Source organism: Populus alba, chromosome 4 (genome assembly GCF_005239225.2).
Source record: "Populus alba chromosome 4, ASM523922v2, whole genome shotgun sequence".
Lineage (NCBI taxonomy): Eukaryota > Viridiplantae > Streptophyta > Magnoliopsida > Malpighiales > Salicaceae > Populus > Populus alba.
Window position 1 is genome coordinate 13,490,449 of NC_133287.1, and position 8,413 is coordinate 13,498,861.

The window sequence follows — 8,413 nt, forward strand, 5'->3', positions numbered from 1 at the left end:
GTGTGGTAAACTCCACCATTACTATTGTATATTACCCTACATATATATATACAAAGGGTTGGCTACCCATTAGGTTAAACATCCCAATTATTATCAACTTAGAGAGAGATAATATAATGACTCTAAAGCTTTCAAGAGCTTTATCCTCATTTCCAATAATCAAGTACCTTAGACTTTATTTGCAAAGCCTAAAACTCTATTCCACAACATGATTTTGTGTTAATGGTCAGATATAATAGTTTCTTTTATTGCCACCTCTTAAGTTTCAATTCATTAAACTTTTCAGATTTCTCACCATGCACGATAGAAGATGATTGTAGAATTCTCACTGCCAAAGTAGTACTTGTTGAAGAAACATTGATTGGCACAACCAAATCTTGAGTAGAATGAGTAAAAGACACTATATAATCTATATAAAAAAAATAGTCAATATTATTTATAAATAAATATTTTAGCTCCACAATAAACAAGTAATAAAATTAAAACATGTAAAAGAGGAACTTTTAAAATAAAAATATTTAAACTATGCAAGATAAAATCCACAATCATTCATTTTCTTGGGTTACTATGTTAAGCCCTATCTTGTTCACTAAGATTTATTCAATTATCATTATTTCATTTATGAATTGTATCGTATACAAAAATAGTATTATGTGAATAATACTTTCAATATGTAAGTTCTCAAAACAGGGGTTGGGCCAACATCGATTATTTTTCAAAAACCAAAAATAAATTCCAATTTTTTTCTCAAAAATCCTTTCAAAATTTATGATTTTCTCATGTATTTTTCTACCAATTTTGATTAATATTAATTTATATTTATACTATAAAAATATAAAATAGGTATTAGAATACCCGACTTTCTTTTAAATGCTGCAAAAAAAATTATATAGAAAAAAATAAAAAAATATCTTGTTTTAAAAATATTTTGTTATGTTAACTTTCTAATTTAGTTTTAAAAATATGATAATAATCAGTTTTATTGTTATGTTGATCCAGATTAACTCGGGTTGACGCTCTCGACATATAACTTATGCTTTTCCTAGATTGATTTTCATTTTAAATTTTAAAATTATAATAATATTTTTTTTTTATCGTTATGTTTCATCTGCTTTTAATTTGAACATGACCAAAGAGTATAGAATTGGGATGCGGCTGCTGGATTAAGTTGGAAGTAACCGATAAATCTCAAGTACAAGAGGCTTGACCTGACTAATTCAGCAGAATTTAATTACGATGGGGCATTGAATTCAAGCTGCGATAGCGATTCGCCTACTCTACAGGCCGCTGTCGAAAGTAGTCGTACGGATAATGTTAGAGCTTGAAAGTACAAAGAAATTACGAGGGAGGTCCTCCGGTGCCAATGGAGAAATCCAAAGGCACCACTTTTGAATCAGTCTCAACTAGTTGAATGCTCGAAATCGATGACAAATGAAAAATTCTACGATGGTTTTTTAATATCACAATGTTTAATTAATTAATTAATAAAGTAAATAACTTAATAAATGAAATAGATAGACATAAGATGTTGGAGACAACGTGTGCAATAAAAGTCAACGGAAACTTATCCAGACAAGATTAACCTTAAAAGTATATTAAAAGTATTTATGAGGTACTTTTCTCCACGTCAATGTACACTTCATTCTTCATATAATAATAAGAGAAGTTACCCCGCAGCTCATGGTTGAATTGTTGTCCTGACCATGGAGTCGATCCTAAGAATAACCTCATCTAGAGTTTTCAATCTATAAAATCCGCAAGCCCATCATTGGAATGTCATTTTGTCATATCATAATCCACTCCATCACGTTGATAAAATCCTGCTTTATATATATCTCTCTATATTATAATCCTGCTTGCTTTTGAGTCAATTTCAAATAATAAAAAATTTGTTTTTAAATTGATATCTTGTTTAATTTCAAATATATTATGGTGTTTCGCTGAATGTGGCTTTAGTCAAATTTTCAAAGGTTTAATGGCAATTTTGCAATCAATTTTGATTTCCCCTCTTTTGTTTTCATCCTTTCATATTTAATATTTGAAAGCAAGGTGCTTTTTTCGTAGTAAACGAATCAGTTCTCTCCTGCAAAAACAAAACAACAAAAAAATCTTTCTTTAAAAAATACAATTTCTATTTTAATTTGCATATTGCTAAGCCTCTCAAACATAAATTATATTTGCATATTTTATTATATTAAAAAAGTCACAAAAAATAGTCTTATATATTTGCATGCATTTTGAATTTAATAATTAGCTTATTAAAGTCATGAGAACTTCACCTATATTTCAAAAATATAAAAATTATCTTGTTCTTTCTTAGTATGTAGGATTACCAACTTATACGTAAGATGTATTTCCGATATTAAATTCAAAAATACAAAAAAATCTACTTTAATATCGGGAATTAGGAACTTATACGTAAGATGTAATTCCAATATTAAATAAAAAGATAGTTTTTTTAATTTTTATATTGATATTAAAATTGTTAGGTTTTTTTACATGATAATATAAGAACCTCTTTGCTAAAAAGAATTGAACAATCTGGAGTTGAGTAGTCACCAATTTTTAGAATGTAAGAGGTTGAAGTAGAAACTCGAAGAGTAAAAGAAGAATTTTTCAGTGAGACAATATATCAAACAGATAGTGGATATATCAAAGAGCACGAAAGAATTGCATGAATGAGAAGATAATGAAGCCAGAAACAAAAGCAGGAACTAGAGAGTGCGGAAGTAGAGGATCACAAGATCAAGCATTGAGAGCTCTGAAACCATCACTGCTGCAGGGGGTTCAGGTTTGAGCATTTCTAGTATTGGCTCTTGTATTTTGGATGTTCCACATTGCTCTTTACAATTAAAACAAGTTTTGCATATGCCTAAGTTGTCTTAACATTTGCTATTGGTTCATAGGTTATGTAAAGATAACAATTACAAATTTATTTGTGATGCATTTGGATTTTGGATTCAGGACAAGATCACGGGGAGTATTCTTTTCAAGGGACTGTGTAGAGCTAGCTTGTATCCTATTCCCAAATTCCGTTTACTTCACATACCTCAAAATCAGTCTGCACCACTTGTTTAGAAGGTAAATTTTCCAAACTTCCTTTTCCAGTTTTTTATTGTTGAGGAAGCTTTGAAAAAAAGGTTCAAGCATTAGCCATAGCATGCTCTGATAGCATACTGGAAAATGCATATATATATATATATATATAGTTGTAGTTACAATATATAGGATCCCTCTTTACAAGTATGTTTAACAAACTATCGTAACAAACAAGAAGATCCTTACAACTTAAACTTTAGAGTCCCATCATAAACTTGTCATAATCTATCATATTGCTACTAAATTTTTTATTTATGTTTGAGTTTGGTGTTTTCTTGCTTTTGAGTCAATTTCAAATAATAAATAATTTGTTTTTAAATTGATATCTTGTTCAATTTAAAATATATTATTGTGTTTCGCCGAATGTGGCTTTAGTCAAATTTTGAAAGGTTTAATGGCAATTTTGCAATCAATTTTGATTTCCCCCTTTTACTTTCATCCTTTTATATTTAATATTTGAAAGCAAAGTGCTTTTTTAGTAGTAAACGAATTAGTTCTCTCCCGCAAAAACAAAACAACAAAAAAATCTTTCTTTAAAAAATACAATTTCAATTTTAATTTGCATACGGCTAAGTCTCTCAGAAATAAATTATATTTGCATAATTTATCATATTAAAAAAATCACAAAAAATAGTCTTATATATTTGCATGCATTTTGAATTTAATAACTAATTTATTAAAGTCATGAGAACTTCACCTATATTTTAAAAATATAAAAAAATATCTTGTTTTTTTTAATATGTGGGATTACGTACTTATATGTAAGATGTATTTCCGATATAAAATTTAATATACAAAAAAATCTACTTTGTTTTTTATTAATATCGGGGATTACGAATTTATACGTAAGATGTAATTCCAATATTAAATAAAAAGATAGTTTCTTTAATTTTTATATTGATATTAAAATTGTTAGGTTTCTTACATGATAATATAAGAACCTCTTTGCTAAAAAGAATTTTTTTATTATTATAAACAGACCAACAGTGTAAAATTTTTTGAATACAATTTTTAATTGGGGACTGTTGTATTGTCTTCGTGGAAAAGGAAAGATTTTAGGAAGCCACCACCATGTGGATGGGTGAAAACAAAGAGGCTATTGTTATGGGACCCGGCAGAGCTAGGCAGCTTGATTTTGTATATATGCACGTTTTATCCATAGCTAGTGGTAATTGGCAAACGAGGAACGCACGCATGTAACGAAATTGTTTGATTTTTATTAAAATGGTCGTGCATGACACACGGATGTGTCCTAAAATACCTTCAAAATGTCTAATTTTGAAATTCTTCCATACGATTCATTTTTTCCTCTAACCCAAAAACTTATTTTGATTATTTGAAACTTCTTAGAAATTATGAAGTAATGCGTTCTCACCAAGACAATAAAAAAATGGAGAAAAAGATAAGCATTATGAGATAACTTTGTCAAAGTCAAAGAAATCAATATTCCTTAATTTAAACTAAAAAAAGAAAGAAAAAAAAGTCAAGAAAATGCTGCTTGTACACGCTGGAATTGCCCTATAAAATGGTCGTTCCATCCATGCCATCTTGCATCAAATCTCTACATCAAATCTCTGTAACTCACCATCTCTCCTATCGAGGAAAAGGAAAAGCACAGAATCTCTGCCTCATTTACAAACTTGCGTTACATTCTTTTCTACCCAAACAAACCTCTGTTTCACACACTAAACCCAAGCCTTATTTATCCAAGTGCCAAAGCCTTATTTATCCAAGTGCCAGCTTCAATACTTAGACTGCAATGGGAAGCAATATTGATGACTTCAGCCGTTATTCTTTCCCAGATGATTTTGTTTTCGGAACATCCTCATCAGCTTACCAGGTACATCCAGACTCTAAATTTTGCTGCTTCTAGTGCAGCAATTAGGAGGGGACAGCAGAACATTGTTTAAAATAATACTAGTTATGTTAATTAATTTTTCGTTATTATTTTATTATGATATGCAGTACGAAGGTGAAACAAACAAACATGGTAGAGGACCGGCTATATGGGACACTTTCACTGAGGAACATACAGGTACCAATCTCTCTCATTAAAATTTGTACTTCCCTCGCTAAAAGTTGAATAGAATTATGTTAATGTCCTAAGAAAACCACCATTATTAACTTTAAAATTAAATAATATTACTTTCAACGTTTGCAGAGAGAATAAATGATCATAGCAACGGAAATGTAGCTGTTGATTTCTATCATCGCTATAAGGTATGGGAGTTCTTCATCATATTTTCGTTGTGGTTAACTATATGATGTATGCAAGTGTAATTGTTCTTAAAAAAAATTGATAAATGTAACAGGAAGATGTGCAAAGAATGAAAGAAATGGGAATGGATGCTTTCAGATTCTCCATTTCTTGGTCTAGAGTATTACCACGTAAGTTTTTATATTTTTTTGAAATTTGTTCTTAACATAGTGATAATAGTAATCACAATAGCAGGATTTGACTTTGACATCTGTTTTCACTTACTGAATTTCCATTTGATATATAGCTTTCCATTGGATTTTTTTTTGGAAAATGCAGATGGCAGGTTAAGTGCTGGAGTAAACGAAGAAGGCATCAAATTTTTATAACGATCTCATTGATGACCTCCTTAAGAATGGTTATGACCTTTCCCTTCCTTCAATTAATCATCACATTTTGCCAAAAATTGATGCGAAAATTCGTATCCAACAAAAGGTTTATCTTGTGCGCTCCATCTGATTATATATATGATGTTTTTGTAATAATATAGGTTTGCAGCCTTACGTCACTCTCTTTCACTGGGATACCCCACAAGCTTTAGAAGATAAATATGGTGGTTTCTTAAGTCCTAACATTGTGTAAGTAGCAACCTTTCGTTAATGATGCTTTCAAATATCCAAACTTGTTGTAGCTTCGAAATATTTATAATCTAATCTGTCATTCTGGAGACTTTGTGGACCTATGCTTCTCTAAAATTTAAAGCATTCCTATAAATTTTCTCACATAAAACATTGGTTTCCAGAAATGATTTCCGAGACTTTGTCGACCTTTGTTTCCAAAAGTTTGGAGACCGAGTGAAGAAGTGGATTACTTTGAAACGAGCCATGGATGTTCAGTGTTCAAGGTTATGACATGGGCACGATGGCACCCGGTAGGATTTCTGTCGTTGTAAATGATCCACACCGATCCTTAAACAGTGGTGCCACTGAAGTGTATACGGTTAGCCATCATTTGTTGCTTGCTCATGCTGCGGCAGTGAAACTATACAAGGAAAAAATATCAGTCATGTCAAGGTGGACAGATTGGGATAACACTTGTTTCTCACTGGTTTGAACCTTACTCAAACAGTGAAGCTGATCAAAATGCAACCAAAAGAAGCCTCGACTTCAATGCTTGGCTGGTTAGTATTTTTTTATATATATCAAATTCAAAAGTACTTTCTGAACTCTTAATTCTGCTAGAGGAAGACCTGGTATATATGTATAAACAGAAGGTAATCAGTGTTTTTCTTCATGTTGGCAGGTTCATGGATCCTTTAAAACTAATGGTGACTATCCACGTAACATGCATGATTTTGTTGGTGGAAGATTGCCCGAGTTCACTGCCGAGGAATCTAAGATGCTGAAGGGATCGTATGATTTTATTGGAATTAATTACTACACAACATATTATGCTCAAAATATTGATGCAAATTATCAGAGTGTTGGATTCATGTCCGATGCTCGTGCTAGTTGGACAGGTAACTAATGATTGATATCTTTTCTTTCTTATTCATCTTATTTTTTTCCAATTACATAACATCAATTAGATGATGTTTTATCAAGTATTAATTCATTCATTTTCTCTGTTTTTTCTTTAATTTTGCAGGAGAGAGAGATGGAATCCCAATAGGTCCACAGGCTGGTGTAAAAATGGCTTTATATTTATCCCGAAGGCATCAGCAGGCTTTTGAATTACACCAAAGACCAATACGGGAACCCAACAATTTACATTACTGAGAATGGTATGGTTGAAAATGAACGATCATTACATTGTGCTACGTTGAAGCTTCTTAAGTACTTCTCTAACACTAAGTGTGTTCTTAATGCTTTATTTTACTGATTTTTTTTCAGGGGTTTGATGACGTAAATAGCAATGCTTCATCACTAAAGGAAGCTCTTATGATCCCATAAGAGAAAAATCTTACAAAGACCACCTCAAGAATGTTTTGAGATCCATCAAGTGAGTTAATTTTTTTCATTTATTAACTAATGATCATTGATAATAAGTTTTTAATCCATAGCAACAATTATATTATTAGGTTACCAAATCCGTCTAACTGGGATTTCAATATCTATTTATTGCAGTGAGCATGGTGTTGATGTTAAGCGGATTTTTTGCTTGGTCTTTAATGGACAATTTCGAATGGGGAAGTGGTTATGCTGTGAGGTTCGGCCTCTACTATGTTGATTTCAAAAATGATTTGAAACGATATCCTAAAAAAATCAGTCAAGTGGTTCAAAGCAGTTTCTTAGAAGAGACTCCCACAGCCCTATTCCACATACGTATCCTCTGATTACATCTAATGAAACGTCGAAAATTGAAGATAGTTTGGTTCGGGATGCTAAAAAAGGCCAAGAAAACGCCTGAATTCCTTCGGGCAGGATCTGAAGTCAAAGTTGTTAGCATCTGCAAATTGGGCTTTAACGGCTGAGAGATAGAGCTCTCAGCATTAAATAATTCAGCAGAATTTGGTCACCACTTCATTCATTCAAGGCTGTGGTTAAGAATAAAAATTCATGGTTCTGGTTTTCCTTTGTTTTGTTTAATTATGGTTTTAGAAATTTAATTTGATTATTTTACTGTTTGTAATCATTTTTTCATTCGATTAATATTGATTATGATTCGTTTAATAATAATACAAATCTTCTGCACCATCATTGATTATGGTTGTTTAATATTAGTTGTTTTTTTTTTTTTCAGAAAGAAAAACGTAATATTTGACCCTAAAAAAAAAAAAAAAAGAAATGGATGATCAATGAAAACGAATACAAATGAAAATGGACAGGCCGAAAGACCATGAGATTGCAAAGAGCAAGATATTCCTATTGGTGAAATAAGGCTAGCATATTTCTATGGCAACACCAAGATATATCCTATCAAGCAACAAATCTTTAGACAAATGTGTTTGTGATTATGAAATGAATAAGCAGGTATGTCATAACCCATTTTTGGGTTATTCTTCAAATTCACCTTTTTCTCTTCAAAAAATCTCAAAAATATATATTCGGACTAAAAAATCTTTAAAAATCTAAAAAAAATTATAACATTGAGATGAGGATGTCGGAGCGCCCAGAA

At 31.1% G+C, this 8,413-nt stretch overlaps 1 pseudogene; it reads left to right on the top strand.

The window, feature by feature from the left end:
* The first annotated feature begins 4,560 nt into the window (after positions 1-4,560).
* LOC118034595 (beta-glucosidase 12-like) lies at positions 4,561-7,605 on the top strand (annotated as a pseudogene).
* The last annotated feature ends 808 nt before the right edge of the window (positions 7,606-8,413 follow it).